General features: G+C 41.5%; 1 long non-coding RNA gene across 5 annotated transcripts in view; it reads left to right on the top strand.

Moving 5' to 3' along the window:
• Window positions 1–19,929, top strand: part of LOC105237063 — a 73,928-nt gene that overhangs the window by 48,606 nt on the left and 5,393 nt on the right. For 3 of the 5 annotated variants that reach the window (XR_002142421.2, XR_004623538.1, XR_004623537.1), the window contains one exon: window positions 14,552–14,694. The exons of the other annotated variants lie outside the window; for them this stretch is intronic. This is a non-coding gene — a long non-coding RNA (uncharacterized LOC105237063). The remainder of the gene's footprint in view (window positions 1–14,551; window positions 14,695–19,929) is intronic. 5 annotated transcript variants of the gene reach the window in all.

Genomic DNA, 19,929 nt, shown 5'->3' with positions numbered 1-19,929 from the left:
ATATTAATCCACTGCACACTTTAGGGGGTATGGCTTAAGTTAAAGTTGTCGGATGAACATCTTCTTTGAAACCTGTGAGTGAATCTCAGTGACTGTCAAGCCTCACTGGGAGGTTAAGTCTCCACCTGCGGACCACTGGGATTAGGAAAGCACCCAGAGCTTTTTTTCACTCGCTCATGTTCAGGATTATAGCAACATCTTCATGAATTCCAAGCAGGACCTTGTGTGCCATCTATAGAAAGAAGCATGTATCCAGTAGAACTGGGAAATTTTCATTTCTCATAGGTGAATTGCTCTAACAACCGAAGTTCATCTCCTTCCAATGCCCGATTTTTACATTTAATGGGAAAATTTTCACGGGCTTCTACCCTAGGTCTTTGACAGTCATGTTACCTACTCCTGACAATTCAGAGGCATTGCTATTATCTGCTCTTGGCACACCGTGTGGCAAGTGACAATACAGTTTTATCCTTTTAAGGTTCTGCTGCTGCCTCTTCGGGGCTCTAGCCACTTCCTGCTGCGGTTGGCACATCTGCTCCTCGCAGCGTGGATTTTTCTGGTTGGCGGTTATTCTGCATGCTGGTCTGCTGGTGCTTGGGGAATCAGATAAGCAGCTTGTTTACATTTGTTAGGAAGAGTCTGTAAAGTCAGAGAGGGGCCTGCAGCATCTGGCCCTCCTGGGGCTCCACAAGCTGACTTTCGTAGACTTTGAGGGTTTGGGGCTATGTTTTGGAGGTAATTGGTGTTGCCAGGAATCTGGCATCTACATGAGGGGTTGATAATATACTCTTAGGGACTGAATTGTATCCCTGCCCCCAGATTTATATATTGAAACCCTAATCTCCAGTACTTCAGAACTTGATTTGGAGATAGGGTCTTTAAAGAGATCACTAAATTAATATGAGTTACTAGAGTGGGCCCTCATGCAATGGCTGCGTCTTCATAAAAAGAGGTCAGGGCACACAGATGCACATTGAGGAGACAATGTGAAAACACAGGGAGAGGAGGGCCATCTACAAGCTAAGGAAAGAGGCCTTGAAAGAAACCAACCCTGGGGCACATGGGTGGCTCAGTCAGTTAAGCATCTGCCTTCAGCTCAGGTTGTGATGCCAGGGTCCTGGAATCGAGTCCTGTGCGGGGCTCCTTGCTCAGCAGGGAGTCTGCTTCTCCCTCTGCCTGCTGCTCCCCCTGCTTGTCCTCACTCTCTATGTTGACAAATAAATACATGAAATCTTAAAAAAAGAGAGAGAGAAAGAAAGACACCAACCCTGGTGACACTTTGATCTTGGACTTCTACGCTCCAGAATTGTTAGGAAATAAATTTCTTTTGTTTAAGCCACCCAGTCAATGGTACTTTGTATGTCAGCCCTAGCAAACCGAGACACTAACCCAGCAGCTTTTGTCCCCACAGCGTAGTGTCCCAATGTTAACACCTGGAGTAGATAATATTAGAAGCTACCTTTGCCAAGCACATGGCCTAGGACAACTCTTTTATTTAAACTGTTGGTAAATTATTCATAACAATGGTTTTCCAGGTAGTACAGTGTCAACTCATAGAAGAGATGATTGGACACTGCAAGCAGAAGGAGGAACGAGCTTCCACGTACACAAGAATAATTAAGAATTTGAGGGGGAAAATGTTTCACCTACAGGAAGATAAATTCTGAACTATCAGTTAAAATCTAAGAAGAGTACCAGGAGTCATCATCACCTCTTTCCTAAATCAATGTATTAGACCCCCCCCCAAAAAAGCCATAAACTGGGACTTTTTATACACAAAACATTTTTTAAAAAGCATAAAGGTAAATTGTTAAGGTACCCTCAGACAAAAACCCCAATGAAAGATGAATGTGTATGTGAAATTCTGATTTCAATAATTTAAGAAAGGCATCAATGAAAGAGAAAAGGCCCAGAGAAAGACAATGAAAATGCAAAAGGAAAGAAGAGACTAAGAAATGAGGAGAGAGGGGCGCCTGGGTGGCACAGCGGTTAAGTGTCTGCCTTCGGCTCAGGGCGTGATCCCGGCGTTGTGGGATCGAGCCCCATATCAGGCTCCTCTGCTGGAAGCCTGCTTCTTCCTCTCCCACTCCCCCTACTTGTGTTCCCTCTCTCGCTGGCTGTCTCTATCTCTGTCAAATAAATAAATAAAATATTAAAAAAAAAAAAAAAAGAAATGAGAGAGACCAGGCAAAGGGGAGTGAGGAGGAGTAGAATCATAGCGTTCGAAACTATGCACGTGAAGTCTGGGTGGAAGGGGCTGCTTCTCCACACCCCAGAGTTTCAGACCTAGTGAAGGCCATTGGAGTTTGAAAAGGGTTGTTTTAGAATAAATAAAAGGCAATCACTCTTTGTCTAATAAGACAATATTGCCCCTTCTCCTGATTGTTGGGACAAAATAAACCACATAGATTTGAGGCAGATTTGCATCAGCATATGTGTGGATGGATAATATTAATGGAAACTGTGGGTGTTTGGGAAATTCCCAACTGGCCAAGACTGAATTTAGGTCATCATTGATCCCAGAGCCCCCAGCCTGAGGAAGAACTGAAGAAGAACTGCCCTGTCCTCAGGGGGCATAAAGGCACTCCAGAAGTCTGAGTGGGGTACGGAACACCCAGGACAGGGAAGTTCCAAGTCTTCACAAATCTTCAAGGAGACTTTATTTCTTATTCCCTTACTAGCCCTAAACTTTTCCAGTCCTCTTAAAAGTGGTGGTGTCTAAGAATACATAAATGTTTCTAAGAAAACATAAATAGCAAAAATAAACTGTTTCTAGATATTAAAGTAGAAAAAACTTAAACCAACGTGGGGGCATGCAGTCAACGATCTCCTACTGAAAAGTACTGTCTTTGTTCGCACATCACACCTGCCAAATGCTCACATAGAGCCTGCCAGCTCGAGGACTGCTGTCCCGGGCTCAGAGACATCCCTTACAGACTCACTCCCAAACAAAGCAAACAGGTCCAGACATGGCGTGGTTGAGCCTCGGGGCAACGAGCTGACATTAGCACCTCAGCTCGGAACCTGAGCAGCTACAAGCCAGGGAGCAGGGCCTGGCAGAGCTGCTAACAAGTCAGATTCCGAAAAACCTGCCAGACTGGAAAAGCCACAGATGAGCATGACCGGGTGTCCACAGATCGACCACTTAGCCTCACCTGATTTTACTTCTCTGGCAACCAGAATGGCAGGAACTTTAGCCACGTAACTCACCTACCTCTGAGCTCTAATTGAAGTTTGCTAAGAGCTTTATGCTCTGCCCACACAGCTCGCCGGGGAATGCAAAAGCACCTGGGTCACTGCTGCTGTTATTATTTTCTTGTTGTTAGTATTATTCCTGCTTTATAATAATGATTCAGAGCGCAATAGATTCTGAGGGTTCTGTTTTTGCTTGTGTTCGTTCGGGGGAGAGATGAATTTATTTGCAAAGTGTCCTCCTTGCCTTCTGACAGTGATGCAGACAATGGACGCAACAGGGAAGAGGGCCATACACGAAAACTTCCACGTCCTCTCCTCAATCCTCCTCTTCCCAGCAGAACTGGGTATGAGGGGACTGGTTGGGGTGGAGGGTGGAGGAGCCATTGCTGGGCCACTCCTGACATGTTCACCACATACACACATTGGTTAGTATGGGAATCAAACCCAGGCATTGACTCAGAAACCTCTTTAGTTCAGATTCTATGGCTTGAGATTTAGGTGCTAGAACAAACCAACCGGCTAGGGGTTGAAGCTAGACTTTTAACTTTCAGATGCATTTAATTCAGCACTGAAAAGAAACATACCCACAGGGCCCCTGAGTGGCTCCGAATCAGTGTCAGACTCTATTTTGACTCAGGTCATGATCTCAGGGCTGTGAGATGGGACTCCCCACTGGGCATGAAGCCTGCTTAAGATTCTCTCTCCTTCTCCATCTGCCCCTCCCCCAACCCTCTATTCCTCTCAAAAACAAAAAAAAAAACCTGTGAAGAAACATATCCACACCCACACCCATCTCCTCCGTCCAAACATGGCACCATTGTTTGGCTGTCAGATAATTCATCCTACAAACAGCTGGGGGGTGAAGATTACAAAAAGTCAAATTCTGACCTATTTGCTTCTCAAGCTTCAGAGCCAAATAAACACAAAATCTTTGCATTTGGGGAATCTTCGAGTCCCGATTTCAACACAACATACTGAACTCCCTCGATGACATTACCAGTTAGTGGTTATGCACCCTTTGAATACCTCAAGGCAGGAGGTGGATTTATTTACCCTGAAATTAATGAAGCGTCAAATCAGGGCCTCTCAATTGCAAGGGCCTTTTCCAAGCCCTGTACTTAATTCTGTATCCAATACTTGTATTTTTTGTGTTTAAAGAGGGCCCCCAAACTTATAAGCTTCAAGCTCCACAAAGCCTAAGGTGGGGACAATAATACTGCAAAGGGCAATCCAAAGTATTTTTACATCAAAATACAATCTGCTTCCCTAGAAATATGCCCAAAATATCAGAAATGTGTTTTTGGTAACACAGTGGTATTTCTGAGATTGAGTGTAGTCATTGAGTAAGCAGAGCATTTAAGAGGGTCATCTGGAAGTCCTGCTTTTAGATTTAACACCAGTTGCTTTTTTTTGCTCTCATGCCTTTCACAAGGCTGTTCCCTCTTTCTGGAAGCTCTCACCCCTTTTGTCAGATTATCTCCTACTTGCCTTTTGGATCTCAACTCATATTCCCTCAAGATCCTCCTCCCTACCCTCCCTGATCAGGCCCATCTCATCTATGCAGTGTCATTGCACCACACTTTGTGGCACACGGCACACTGTAATTTCGCCTGTATTTGCACAATTGTTTATTATGCTCCCACTTCTGCCATCGAACTAAAAGATGTGTGAGACGGAGACTTTACCTCCTTTTCTCACCCCTGCACGCCCAAGCTCAGCACAGAGCCTAGCACAATACATATCTGGAGACTGAATCAAAACTGCACAACGAGGGGCACCTGGCTGGCCCAGTCGGTGAAGTGTCTGCCTTTGGCTCAGGTCGTGATCCCAGTGTCCTGGGATCAAGCCCCATGTTGGACTCCCTGCTCCGCCAGGAGCCTGCTTCTCCCTCTCCCTCTGCCTGCCACTCCCCCTGCTTGTGCTCTCTCTCTCTTTCTCTGTCAAATACATAAATAAGTAAATCTTTTTTAAAAATGCACAACGAGGGCTAAAAGGAGTTGATAAGAAAAGGTCCTCTGGATATAGATTAAACACAAATTCAGTAAAAACTGAAAAGTCATTGTTATAAAGAATTACATTTTAGCTCATTATAATGTACATTGACATTTACTTGCTGTCCAACAATGAAATAGGCTATCTTAAAAAGTGGAATGTGTCCTTCAGAAGTATATGTTTACTACTAAGGATGTTGAAGAAGGAAATTCCATAAAGGTCTAGAGTTGGACTCAGATCAGCTGGATCGTTTAAGATTTGTCCCAACTAGAAACCTTGTAGGACTAGGGTCACTGACGTACGGCTTTTATCGATGGCGTCTATGATCATCTGCATGTGTGGGGATACGGCTCTGTGTTTAACAATAAAGATATTAACAGAACTAGATAGTTAGAAATTTGTGCTCTATATAGGTAGAAAGCAACACATAGGAGTAAGTATTTGTACGCAAATAAAAACACGAGCATTGATAATAACTTAATTCAAGAATGAATAAAGATTCTTCCCAAGATGGAGTAATAAGGGCTGAATTTAACCTCCCACCTGAATCAGCTAGAAAAGAAAACATATGAAACAATTCTTTTCAAGAAATTGAAAAATAGGAAGCACAGCCTGTGATCCCTGAGAGGAGAGGAGTAAAGGAGGTGAGTCCTGGCATTGAGCCAGCTTATTTCTAGAGGCCATATCCAGGCTGCCCCATGGGGAAAGGGAACCTAGACAGAGCCTGCAGTCTTACTGAGTGCGGAAAGAGAGTCAGAGGTCAGAGAGGCCATGGTGCCAGGGGTGGGGAAAGAACCAGGAAAATGAGTAAGCAGAAAAGTTTTTGGAACTCCTACAGGACTGGGAATAATTCATGTTCTAGACTGGAATGCAAAGGCCATTAGATGAGACAGGGGTTGGCAAACTATAGCCCACAGGCCAAATCTAACCCACAGATGGTTTTTGAAAACTTGCAAACTAAGGATTATTTGTATATTTTTAAAAGAATTGTAAAATACACACAAAGAAAAACAGGCAACAGAGATTATATATGGCCAATAAATCCTAAAATATTACATATGGCACCTTACCAAAAGGGTTTGCCAATCTCTGAAATAGTGCTGAGAAATTTATTGGTTTAGCAGTGGAGATAAATTAGCTCTAAACTAAAGGCTGTTCTGGACTCACCTTAACAAACTTAAAAACAATCCTCAAAAGGATTCTACAAATTCAGCTAACAATAAACTAAATCTAACACTATTTAATGAAATACAACAAAATCCAGTGCCCCAAAACTTAGAATTCACATTGGGCATTCAATAAAAAATGACCAGATTTGCCGCGCTCCCTGCTCAATGGGTAGTCTGCTTTTCCCTCTCCCTCTGCCCCTCCCCCTGCTTGTCATCTGTCTGTCTCTCCAATGAATAAAATCCTTTTTTTTAAATGCCAGATTTTCAAAGAAACAAGAAAATATTATCCTGCCTCATTCGCCTCTTGCTGCATAACACACTGCCTCCAAAACTTGGTGACTTCAAACAATAATCATTTATTGCTTCTTATAGTTTCTGTGAATCAGGAATTCTGCCAGAGCACAGTGGGGAATGCTTGTTTCTGCTTTGCAATTTTGGGGACCTAAGTTGGAAGATTTGAAGTCTAGGGGCTGGAATTTTCTGAATTCGTCTACATATTTGGCAGTTGATGCTAACTGACGGCCACCTTTAGTGAGGAAAGGGTTAACAAAACAGATCTGGTTGTTTATTCCTTGCATATCTCCAGAAGAATCTAGAACCATGAATGACCCTTGGCCAACCACTGGGAATAGGGCCCTTAGACATCAGATGAGGATTTTGTTTGTGTACACCTGGAACAATGGGCTGGGCTGGACTAGCTTGTCAAGTTGCTTTGCACGAATATCAAAATTAATGATATGCACCTAGTTTCACTGTTGAGGTTTTAAGTTTCAGTGGCCATGGATGGTTGCATAGCAAGATATGCTCATGTGACTAGCACACCAAAAAAGCCTTGGACCCAAGACTCCAGCAGGATTCCCTGTGAGACACATACCATACATGCTCTTATCAGTTGCTGTTGGGGAGAAAGTACGTCATGTGTGGTCTGTGTTGAAAGGCTCTCAAGCCTATACTGAACATGTCTGAACTCTGCCCAGTGACAATATCTTCCCTGCTTCTTTACTCAGTTATCTCTTACCATAGTAAACTTTAGCTGTGAATGTAACCTCCTCTTGAGTCTTCTGAGTCCTTTTGGCCAATCATCAAACTTAGGGTGGTTCTTGGGACCCTCAAAAACACCATGGAAATACAAATGAAAGGAAAATTGTGTATAAGTTGTCCATTGCTGTGTAACAAATTACCCCAAATGTAGCCATTTCAAACAACAAACATTTATCTCGTAGTTTTTGTGTATCAGGAATCTGGGGGTGGCTTAGCTGGGTGCTCTTGTTCACGGTCTCCCCAGTCTAGGTATCACGCTTGGCTGGGTCTGCAGAATCTGCATCCAAACCCACTTACTGGTCGTTGGCAGAAGGCTTCAGCTCCTTACTGCTTGGATTCTCCACAGGGCTGCTCATGACATGACTTCCCTCAGAGGAAGTGTTCTGAGAGTAAGAGAGAGGGCTATGAGAGAAGTCACAGACTTTTATAGTCTAATCCCAGAAGGGAAATAACTTTACTTTTACCATAATTTATTAGCCACACAGACCCATTTTGGTACAATGGGAAAGAGGACAATACAGGAGTGTCTATACCAGGGGGTGGGGATCATTGGGGATCATCTTGGAGGCTACTCGAACAGCTATTTTACAGCAGACAAGGTAAATTCCATAAGAAGGAATATTATCAGGGCTAAAGAGGGACATTTCATCATAGTAAAGGGGTCAGTTCCTCAAGAAAATGAAAAATCCTATACTGAGCTTCATGCCTATACTGAGCTTCATGCCTAATTCTAAGACCCAATAGAGGTTTCCTAACTCCATCTGCGTTCCATCATCACCTTCATTGTAGTTGTCCTTGTTGACATCAAGGGAATCTGAAAACCAATATTCTTTCCTTTAGTAGAATAATTACAGAGATGCTTTAAAAAATAAAAGCTCATTTGTAAATAGATCTGCTTTGAATAAAAAAAAAAAAAAAAAAAAAAAAAAAAAAGCTCAGTGGGAAAAAAGTCCCCTAGGTGTTAAGAAGGGGTGTGGGGCTTTCAAGAAGTCACAGTTCAGCAGAGCAAGCAGGAAATCATAACCACAAACAAGAAACAAGGCCAAGACATCAGAGGCGATGGATATTTTTAACGATTGATAGGACAGCCAAATCTCACATGGATGTCTGGGAAGTGGGGAGATGGTACTGGAAATTCATTAACCAGGCCATGAGCATGCGAGGGTGAGAGAGTCTTGTTCATTACTGACATCTTGGTGCCTAGCACATGAGTAAATTAATGTAAAATGTTTATCTCTTTATGGAAAAAAGAAACAGTCTGTAATGGGAGGGCCTGCCAAAATGGACCAACAATTTTAAAGGCATCATTTGAATAAATACTCCAGAATATAGATTTTTATGTTTTAAGACTAGTGTATCTGGTCTCCTTCTAAATTCTAATACCTTGTGATAAGAAGAAAAGAAGAATCTGGAAGCAAATTATATACAAGGTTTCAGATTTCCCCTAGCATTCAAGACTCCTCGTGATCTGGCTTCCATTTATTTTTCCAGAATTTTCTATCAGTTTTACCTTTTGGAAATCTGCCATTCCAGTCAAATTAACCAAATACTATATTTTCTTGATTTAATTTGTACATTTACCCCCACTTCTTAATATCTCTGAAATCAGGAGGTGTTTTACAATCAGTGCATCTAGATTATGGCCCTCTTTAAAATATATCCTGTATTTTCTTCTCTTTTCTCAGAGATTCGGTGAAAGGTATTTTTTCTGCCTCTTTTACATCAGTTGAAATCCAACCAATCTTTTCAGATGCAATTTAAATCCAAAATCTCCTAGAAACCCTTCCTGACCAGCCCTTCCAAAAGTTAATTTACTTTCTTCTGAACTTCAGAGTACCAAAATTAAATTTACAAATTCTGTACTACTTACTATGTAGTTACATGTGTCCTTGTCTTATTTCTGCTTCCAGATTATAACCATCCAGGGGAACAAAACTGTGTCTCTTATGACCTTGCATTTCACATAGCAGGCAACACATCTTTTCCTCATTTCCATGATCAGTAAATATTACTTCAGTGACTGAAGGAATATGTTAATAATTATATACAATTACATTTAAAAGAGTGTGACTTATTACAAATAATGGTAACAATAACAATAGGAGAGGTGCCCATGGTTAGACAGGGAAAAAAGCAAGCTGTGGAACAGTATGTACAGAATGGCATCCTTGCCAAATCTACAGCAAATTTCTCCCTGGCATATAGGATCTGAATGTTTATATATTATACACAGAACACTGTTTGGAAGAACACAGTCCCAATGGTTAGCATCAATTATCCCTGCAAAGTAGGATGGAGTCGTTAAAATTATGAAAGTTTACAAGAGATTTTCCCTCTTTTTTTTTAAGATTTTATTTATTTATTTGACAGAGAGACCGCCAGTGAGAGAGGGAACACAAGCAGGGGGAGTGGGAGAGGGAGAAGCAGGCTCCTAGCAGAGCAGGGAGCCCGATGTGGGGCTCGATCCCAGGACCCTGGGATCACGCCCTGAGTTGAAAGCAGACACTTAATGACTGAGCCACCTAGCCACCCTGAGGTTTTTCCTCTTTAGTTGTTTACTTCACACACACAAAAAACAAAAGTCAAGAAAGTATGTGAATTCGTTTTGCAGTGAAAATTAAGGGGAAAAAAGAGGAAAGGCTGGCCATCTTTCAGGTATGTAGCTTTATGGTGAAGGGGAAAGAGAAAGCCCAAAATTCAATACATAGAAAGTTGTGAGTTATGAGACATGACAACGAAGAAATAAGTATAATTCAGAAAACTATAGAAGAAAAATAAATAGTTTTCTGAGCTCAGTTGTAACCGAATTCTGGGGCCTAATACACTGGTTGATTTAAAACCACAATCACACAAAAGAAAGTGGAAAGGTCAGGGCAGTGGGTCAGAGTAGGGAAGTCAGTTCCTCTAACAACAAAAACCCCCTCTTGCTTATGTTAAAGTATAACTGAAGCAAGATTTCTATTCAGGAGACATCTCTCAAATGTGTTTTTCCTCGTCAGAGTGGCCCCATCAGAGGCATATTGCAGGTAGAGAACACTGCAGTTACATGGAATCCCATGACACCGCTGATGTTAATTAAACACGCTGGATGAGTGAGATATTTATATCTGTACCTGTAGTAACAAACAGTTAACTTTGTTTTATTTTATTTTTTATTGCTAACCCTGCACCGGTCACTGTGCTAAGTGTTTTACAGGTTTTGTTCGATTGGTGACTCCTAACAACCCTATGATATTACTCTTTCCATTTCACAGATGGGGACAGTGAGACATGGGTTTAGCAAGTAACAGCATTAAGTTTGAACTCAGGACGTCTGTTCATTGATACGCAATTCCTTATTCTTTGCCTCTCCAGGAACGTGCCTGTCACATAACCATACCTATCATAGCTACACATCTCTTGGTTCCCGATTTCACTTTCTTACCACACCATTTTGGAGAGGTGTGTCCTGATAGCCCTCCTTTGTGCCAACATAACACAAGACTCACCATCACACAGCTAAGTTCTTCCATCCACTCTGCTTCCTGTTTTTATTAGAAACATAAAGAATATTATGAGGGAAAGCAGATGTTTCCAAATATCACATTTCCCTTGACTAACTTGTAGCTCTACCACTCCTTAATTCAGCTATTGTCTCTTCTAGACAGTAATGCTTTCTGCCTTACTCAGTGTGGAGACAGAGAAGCATGTTAGCCACTGCATAAATATACAGGTTAACACACCCTTCTACACCAATTTTGAAGTCCAAAGAGGTTTAATAAATGAAAGACTTTTTATAACTCATTTGATATCAAAGCCTGGCCAGATCTAACCTCATTTAGCAACAAAACCTGCCCCGAACTGACTCGAGGCTATTTTTGATCTTCATTGATCACAGTCAGTGTGAATTTTCATACATTTCACTGCTGAAATATCAATTTGCTTTATCACAGAGTGCTGCCTAGACCTCACTCAGGGACTTACATATGGTATGGTATCTTTACCTTTTTACCCATCCAAAGCCAAAAAATCCTAAATTGCAAAATACTTCTGGACCCCAGGGGTTTCAGATATGTGATTTCAGATGTGTACTTCCTTTCTCTTAACACCCCCCCCCTTTTTTTAAAGAGGTAAAGTTAAGTGTTTTCCCGAGTCTAACGGATTTGGTGAATATATAGATTTGTTTATGGCCATGTTATACAAACACTTTGTAACTTTAGAAAATTCAGCTATCATGGAGGAAACCTTTCCTAACTGTATTCTTGTACAAGAGACATTACACAGCCCCACCCTCTGCTGACTGTTTTGTCATTCATTCATTGAGAGCCACGAAAACATTTCCTCCCAAAGGATTAACTTTGCTTTCTCCCTCAGACCTGTCTAACTGTGGGAGACTGCTCTGTTAGACCACTGGTTGGTTGGTTTACTGACTCTTTTGGAATATGTAAATCAGTTTATAATTCCACATGGGATCAGGTTAACCATAATGTCATTAAAATTAAGGTAATCCGGGGGTGCCTTGGTGGCTCAGTCAGTTAAGTGTCCCACTTTTGATTTCAGCTCAGGTCATGATCTCAGGGTCAGAGACAGAGCCCCACAGTGGGCTCCATGCTGAGGTGGAGCCTGCTTAAGATTCTCTCTCTCTCCCCTGCCCCTCCCCCTTTGCCCCTCCCCCTCAGCCCTTCTGTCCTCCCCTCTCTGCCCCCCCCCACATGTGTGCCTCTCTCTCTCTCTCTCTTTCTCACAATAAACTAAATTAACTTAAGGTAATCCGGATGAGCCTTAAATTTCTGTCTGATCTGGGGTTTTTTTTCATCTGAATTTTCTGAATACATTTACACAGATCACAGGGTTGGTTTTCCTATTCATCTGTCATGATTCTCTGGTATTCACGTTGACGTGCTCTCCCAACCTTTAGCGCTAAACCACAGCATCTGAAGATCCATTAAATCTGGCACTTCAGAAATTTAAAAACTGCCACAGAATTATCATTCATTAGCTGAAATTTTCCATGATAGATATCTGAGTCACAAAACTTAATTCTAAGAGCCAAGCAAAGATTCCCAAACTAAGGAGAAGGAAAAGCACTTCTGACTTAAGGCACTTTCTTGCTTTTCTGTGGTAAATCAGTTGCTATGACAGTAGACTCGCTCAGAGAACATGCGACTAACTGCTTAAAATAGCCAAGGAGCACTTTTCCCTAAGGAAGCAGAGCCTGCAAGAAATTACTAAGTCTTACAGTATTTCTGTGAGCACTGTTTCAGCCATCAATAACCAGAGTCACAGAGTAGGGTTGAAAACATTGTGTTGCTTGGGGTTTTTAAATTTTAGCAAGAAAAAAGGGAAATTCCTTAGTATTTAACACAGATAGATATATGCCTGTTGGAAAAGCCTTCCATTTGGTTCAAGTTGAAATCATTTTGATTTCAAGCCCACACTTTAAAAGCATTCATTAATCCTTATAACATCTGGGTGGCACAAATAAATGCCATTGTGCCTGTTTTACAGGGAACTGATTAAAGATGCCGAGTATGTTTCCACCTTAAGGTAAACTTTTCATTCAGAAACACAACTGACCACCTCAGACTCTGTCCCCTGAGTAACTGCTATGTGATAGGACTGCTTTTCTCTATGTACCAAGTTATTCTTCATGATGCTAAAGGTCTGCCCTTTCTCTTCATAGAAGATTTGTTGGGCAAGCAATGGGGTTGGGGACCTAAGGGACGCATGAGGAGAGCAACGGGCTCCCCCATTTTCTGGGGGAGGGAGCATGCCGGAAGTGCTTCTGTGGGTTAGCAATAGCCCTCTCTCGGGTTGCCATCCTCCTGAGCAAACATCCAGGGCTCCTGCTCCCTTACCTGTCCTTTCCCAGTGAGGCCAGGCTGTTCTTGCTCCAAATCCTTCTGCAGAGTTTCCCTCATCGGCCATTCTTGCACACAGACCTCACTCTGCTGCCAAAAGCCATAAACGGCCTGTCAGACTTGATGTGCATGGGGCTGTTACCAAATGGAAACTGAAAGCCAGAGAATTTCATCTGCATGAGGTACCAGGGCTATTTCAGAAAGCAGAAGTGCCAGATTCATCCTTTCGTGATGGTACTCACAGGGTAATTGGAGAGTGCAGAGAAAAACCCTCAAGAAAATTCTGAAGTAATATATTGTAGTTGGGGAATTCTGAAACGAGAAAACATGTTACAGACTTTTCTACTTCTCTCTCTCTTTAAACAGCTACCTACCTCATTTATGCGCTCAGCACATATTTCCCTGAATGGGGACTTCACTCACGTTCTCTCATCCTCTAATAGTTACTTTATTTTTCTACTTGCACTTAAAATTTTTCTCTCTCCCTCTTTTTTTTTTTTTTTTTTCTGGTAAATATACTTCTGCAGATACAGGAAATCCGTTAGCACTTACTATCTGTTGGGCAAGCACGGGTGCTTACCCCGCGTGAGAAGCCAGTGAAGGCAAAGTCTCCAGGCCCGGCCTGCCCTCGGGGAGCTTACCTTCTGGGGATCCGAAAGCACCTGAAGAGCGAAGCTGGTATAAACAAGTCACATGTGCGGTGCTGCTTTCAGGGTTTGACATTTGTTGGAAAAGAATAGGAAACGTTGATCTACATTTGATATCCAAGATCAAGTATCACTTATAGTAGGCTTTAGCATAGCACCAGATTTGAATTCCGGGCCATATTCTGGGCATTGTACTGGAGTTTGGGGAAGAAAAGTGCTATAAAAGGAGACTCTGAGGCATTGTCTAAAATAACACTAAAACCACTGGTTGAAAATTAAAACATTTTAAAATTAATAATAAAGAGATACATTGGTATATCTCTGTATTCTTTAGAATTTAGCCAAGATATATTTTAAAAATTAGTCATTACAGTCAAAGTGATTTCACCAGTTGCTCATTTATGCAGTGAATACATGAGGGCTGCGAGAAGGGATTGCATTTGTCTGTCTTCCGAGGCCTAATTTTTATTGGTAGTCGTCATCTCCCTCCCCTCCCCACCTCCTGGGAGCTACAGATCTCGCTTCTAGGTCCATCTGCATTCACACTGTCTCTGAGCAGATGCCACAGCCTCTCCCGGTGAGCCTCTGCCTAACTAACTTCGCCCTTAGGAGATACTCTTTTACTAGGTTTGTTTCGACTATGCAGGCTTTCTTACTCTCTCCGCAGAAGTTACTACTACACACCCTTCTGGCTCCACGACGTAAAGCCTCTCTGTCTAGACCCAGCCCACACTCTGCCAAAGAAGGATTCTCTCATTCGGGAAATCAGACCCACTAAACAAACTCTCTGGCTCTGCTTTTAATGCACTTGTGAGTACGAGCTAAATGCTTTTGCTAATATAGTTGTCAAGAAATTGTGTTTGGGGGGCGCCTGGGTGTCTCAGTCATTAAGCGTCTGCCTTCGGCTCAGGGCGTGATCCCAGGGTCCTGGGATCGAGCCCCACACAGGGCTCCCTGCTCCACTGGGAGCCTGCTTCTTCCTCTCCCACTCCCCCTGCTTGTGTTCCCTCTCTCACTGGCTGTCTCTCTCTGTCAAATAAATAAATAAAATCCTTAAAAAAAAAAGAAAAAAGAAAAGAAAAGAAAAGAAAAGAAAAGAAAAGAAAAGAAAAGAAAAGAAAAGAAAAGAAATTGTGTTTGGGACCTGGGCTGAGAAACAGATGTCAAGATCTCCAGTTGCAGCACTGCACCTGCAGACCAAGGTGAGCAGGGTGAAGAACGGGACATCCAATCAAGAGTTGGCCAGTCTTCCAGTTCCTAAATGAGGCTGAGAAACAGAAAGAGATTTGGAGAAGTGCCTGGACACTACTCCTTCCCATGTTCCTCCATGTACATATACTTATATATGCGAGGCACTGTTATCTATAAAGTAAGAAACTGGAAGCAACCGGGGCACCTGGGTGGCTCAGTCAGTTAAGCATCTGCCTTTGGCTCAGGTCATGATCCCAGGGTCGAGTGCCTCATTGGGCTCCCTGCTCAGTGGGGAGCCTGCTTCTCCCTCCCCCACCTCCCCTGCTTGTGCTCTCTCTCTGCCAAATAAATAAAATCTAGAAGAAAAAAAAAAACTAGAAGCAACCTAAATGTCCAAAACTGGGGAAATTTTTATCGACGTTGTATTATACCTAGAACATTTTGCAGTTATTTTAGTGATCTTTATAATATTATGTAGCAATGTGGGAAAAGAATTTACATGCATATTTAAGTGAAAAGGTCAGGATACAAAATTATTTGGATGGCTTGACATAACCTGTATAAAAATAAATGCACACGACAGAACAGCAGAGTACTGAAAGGACATGGGCAAACCCGGTTAATAGTTGACGTTTTTGGGTGTATGATTATATGCCATTTCCTTCTCATTTTTAAAAATTTTCACAATGTTACTACATTGTTTTTACACAAAATTGAGCATATTATATGTACCCACATGCATGCCTTGTCCAAAATAGTTTAGGACTGTGCTAGGCCGTGGATTTTAATATTATCAGTTATAAATAGAAGTAGTAAAAGATCTTATTCAAACTGGTTTAACCTAGAGTATTTATTGGAATATATCATTAAAAAATTCAGAAGATGGACCACCCCCAGGATGAGCTGTTCCCGAGATGCATAGCGTCCTCAGTGCTGGGACCCCATTACCCTTGACTCTGCCTTCCTGCATGTATCAGCCTTTTTGTCATACTTCCTCCCTTGTGGCAGAAAAATCGCTGCAGCAGTTCCATTTTAGAGAAGGAGGAAGGTCAGCTTTTCCCCCAATTATCAAATAACAATCTTTGCTTCACTCTATTTGGACCGACGTGGACCAGTTGCTGAGCCCAGGGGACTGCTATACTGGCTTACGGTTAAACTATGCCAGCCGCGCCCCCGTCTGTGGTAGGCTGCTCTTCACAGATATTTGCTGCCTCTCTGTGTGGGAGGATTATGCTTCCCCACCTCACTGACATCGGGTGAACCATAACTTGCACTGGCTATTGAAATGCAAAATGCCAATGTTCAATACCAAAAGGTGACATAGTTGTTGAACACTGGAGTTGGCTTCACTGAAGCCATTTTGTTCCTTCTGCCAGGCGGAAGTGTTCAGAGTCAGTGTGTGGTTTGCCGTATTCCCTTCCCCCTCTGCTACAACTTCTGGCAATATTCCAAACAGAGGCTTCAGTGTCAGCTTGGGTTCAAGAATAAAGATGAAACTGAGTAGATCCACAGCCCATCTGGACTGCACGTGAAGCACGAGCACCACCTTTGTTATTATCAGCTGCTGAGATTTGGGGGTTGCTTGTTACTGAACATAACCTAGCCTACCCTGACTTGGCTTGAGTCCTAGCTTAGCCATTTCCCGGATACATGAAGTTGGATAAGTTATTTCACTTCTCTGCACTTACTCTCTTTATTTGCAAAATAGAGATGATATGTAAAACACCTCGTACATGCAGTAGTCCCTCCCTTAACCGCGGGAGATACATTCCAAGGCTTCCAGTGGATACCTGAAATAACCGAGAGAACCGAACCCTATATATACTATGTTTTTTCCTATGCATACTTATGATAAAGTTCAATTTCTAAATTGTGCACAGTAAGATATTAACGATAATAACTAATAAAAAGACTATAACGATATACTGTAATAAAAGTTATGTGAATGTGGTCTCTCTCTTAAAATATCTTATTGTACTGTACTCACCCTTCTTGTGATGATGTGAGATGATAAAATGCCTACATGATGAGATGAAGCAAGGGGAATGACGTAGGTGCCATGATGCAGCGTCAGGCTACTACTGACCTCATGACACATCAGAAAGAGGATCGTCTGCTTCTGGACTGAGGTTGACCATGGGGGACTGAAACCACAGAACACGAAACCGTGGATGACGAGAGACTGCTATACTAAAAAATGACAACTATTACTATTCGTTGATAACAAGAATGATAATTCTTACTTCCATGGGGGATTTTCTCAGAATTTATCTTAGTGATTTTCAGGGAGGAAGAAAGTCCATCTGAAAGAGGAGGTATATTGTATCCTTTTTTACCAAGACAAAGTTACCTAAAGTTTCAGTATATACACTAATTATCTGTAGATAGAACAAGAAATTCTTCCTCAAGATATAAATGTTAGTTCCTTGGAATGTTCTTTCTTTTTTAAGAAATAAAAAAAAGATTAACCCAAAATTTCATATGGGAAAGATGGTTTTTACGTTCAATACCAAAATGTGATAAAGCTATTCAACAGTACAGTTGGCTTCACCGAAGTAATTTGTTCCTTCTCTGAGTTATCTATTATTGAAGATAGCCAAGCAATGGATATTGAAATAGATGATTTTTCTGTTCCATTGTGAAAACTCTTGTGTTCCCTGAGCCCCTTCCCATAAAGTAATGTATTCTTGTGTGCGTGTGTGTGTGTGTGTATGAGAGAGAGAAAGAGAGAGAGATTATAGTCAGAGGAATGCAGTTTAAAAGTAAAATTTCCATTTTATTCCTTGAGAATGTAATTATATCTATACTCGAATCTAAGTTGACTTGATTTTGTAATCAATAATTATTTTACATTATGGAACACATTTTCTACCTTAGACATTTATCACTGACATCTGATATCTAGCACGATTTTTTCAGATTATAGGTTTTATCTTGCTTAGGTTTCTTTTTTTTTTTTTTTAAAGATTTTATTTATTTATTTGACAGAGATAGAGACAGCTAGCGAGAGAGGGAACACAAGCAGGGGGAGTGGGGGAGAAAGAAGCAGGCTTATAGCAGAGGAGCCTGATGTGGGGCTCGATCCCATAATGCCGGGATCACGCCCTGAGCCGAAGGCAGACGCTCAACCGCTGTGCCACCCAGGCGCCCCTATCTTGCTTAGGTTTCTTGTAGTCAGTAATTAAGGTACAATGCAATTATTTATTCCTTTAGATTAAAAAATGCTTTGAAAAATGTAGTGTAACTAAATCATGTTTAAATGCATTAGGGCAGTAGCTACTACACATTGCTACGCAACAGAATTACCTGAAACCTTACACACGCGCGCGCGCGCACACACAGACTTGTGACTTACAGTCTCCGGAAGTAGGTCTCAAATTTTTTCTTTATTTAAAAAGCTTCTCAGGGAGTGACATCACCAAGATGGCGATGTAGGTTGTTCCTGACTTCTCTTCCCCTCACGAGAACAACTAACTAACATCTGTTAGTTACTGAGAGAATGCTAGAACATGAGGGTGAGGCTGAAGCAGTCGCCTGCACCTCAGAGACCAAGACAGACTACATTAGAAAGGAGGTTGTTTTTGAGAGTATTGAGCTATGAACATCCTTGCACATGTCTCATGGAGCACATAGGAAATAATTTCCCTTGAGCAGATGCCTTTCAGTTATATTGCTAGAGAGAAGAATACGAATAAGTTCTTAATTATGAGACCATGTCCAAGTGTAGCAACAAACTTTTTCAAAGTAGATACATCATTTTCATTCCCACTAGGATTGATCCCAGTAGATCTATCTCCTTTTCAACAGTTGTTATGGTCAGATTTATTTTTCATTATAATTTTTATTTTTTTTGCCAATGAAAAAGACACACAATGTTTAGAAAAATTTCTCTAACACCCAGATTTTGATTTCTAAATATCATTCCCCACTAAAAGAAACCAAGGATCCTTGGTGAAAGGACTGATCCCTGGGGTGAGGTGGGGAAAATATAAGATGAACTCAGAACATTTTCTTGTGCCAGAAAGTAGAAAATTGCCCAAGGAATGATGAGGTCATGTCAAAGAACACAGAACTCTGCTTGACAGGGTTCTTGCTGGCCACATCTGGGAAAATTTGAATATGAAAATAAGATAATAATAATAGATTATAATCCATTGAATAAAATAAGTCTATACTGATATATTCAAAGGAGGGAGGAAGGAGGAAGAGAAAGAAGGAGGGAGGACAGAAAAGCTCTTATAAAAGAATGTCAACTAATAAATGTGGAAGGAATAATGCAATTAGAAAATCACCAGTTGGGCAAGAATAATCAATAGATGCTAAAACCAATAGGTAAGAGTTTGATGAGGAATAGAAAGAATATTTACATCATCTCAAAGTATCTTCCCATAAATTACATCCTAATGATAAAGGGAAATGAGTACATTTACAGTGAAAAAGTCTGGCAGGCACCACCTGTACTGGTTTGAGTGGTGGCCCCTAAAAGATATATTTATGTCCCAACCCCCAGAATCTGTGAATGTGACCTTATTTGAAAAAAGGGTCTTTGCAGATATCATTAAGTTAAAGATTTAATGAAATCATCCTGAATTACTTGGGCCCTAATCCAATGGCAAGTGACAGAAGAGGAGAAGGCAATAGATAGAGAGAAGGAGAAGGCCATGTGAAGACAGAGGCAGAGAAAGCTACAAGAAATGCCAACAGCTACCAAAAGCCAGAAGATGCAAGGAAGGATTGTACCCTAGACTTTGAAGAGAGAGTATATCCCTGACAACACCTTGATTTTGGACTCTGGTCTCCTCACTGTGAGAGAAAACTTTTCTGTTGTTTTAAGCCACACGATTTGTGGTAATT

This window comes from Ailuropoda melanoleuca, chromosome 2 (genome assembly GCF_002007445.2).
Source record: "Ailuropoda melanoleuca isolate Jingjing chromosome 2, ASM200744v2, whole genome shotgun sequence".
Taxonomy (NCBI): Eukaryota; Metazoa; Chordata; class Mammalia; order Carnivora; family Ursidae; genus Ailuropoda; species Ailuropoda melanoleuca.
Note: the sequence above shows the minus strand (reverse complement) of the source record. Positions and strands in the feature narration are given on the sequence as shown.